Raw genomic sequence first — 296 nt, forward strand, 5'->3', positions numbered from 1 at the left:
AACCCGGAACATACTTACCACCTATTTAGGTAATCAGATTGGTTGTTGACACCGTTAGGTTACTCCAACCTCCCCAGATAGGTTTGTAGAGGTCGGTTTGTCTCCAGTAGAGGGGGCTATTTTAAGTTAGTTTGTTATAGAGGGAAATCAGAGGGTCATATCTAATCAGTGGGTAGGAGGCCCGTTATGATGAGGTAAAAGCAAAAAAAAAAAAGGTGTGTGTGTGTGTGTGGGGGGGGGGGGTTCTTTAAAAAAAAAAGTGAGTTCTAGAGGGCTATTTTAAGTAAAGGTGTAAT

The sequence above is a fragment of the Stegastes partitus genome, unplaced genomic scaffold (genome assembly GCF_000690725.1).
Source record: "Stegastes partitus isolate 25-593 unplaced genomic scaffold, Stegastes_partitus-1.0.2 Scaffold1743, whole genome shotgun sequence".
NCBI classification, from domain to species: Eukaryota; Metazoa; Chordata; class Actinopteri; family Pomacentridae; genus Stegastes; species Stegastes partitus.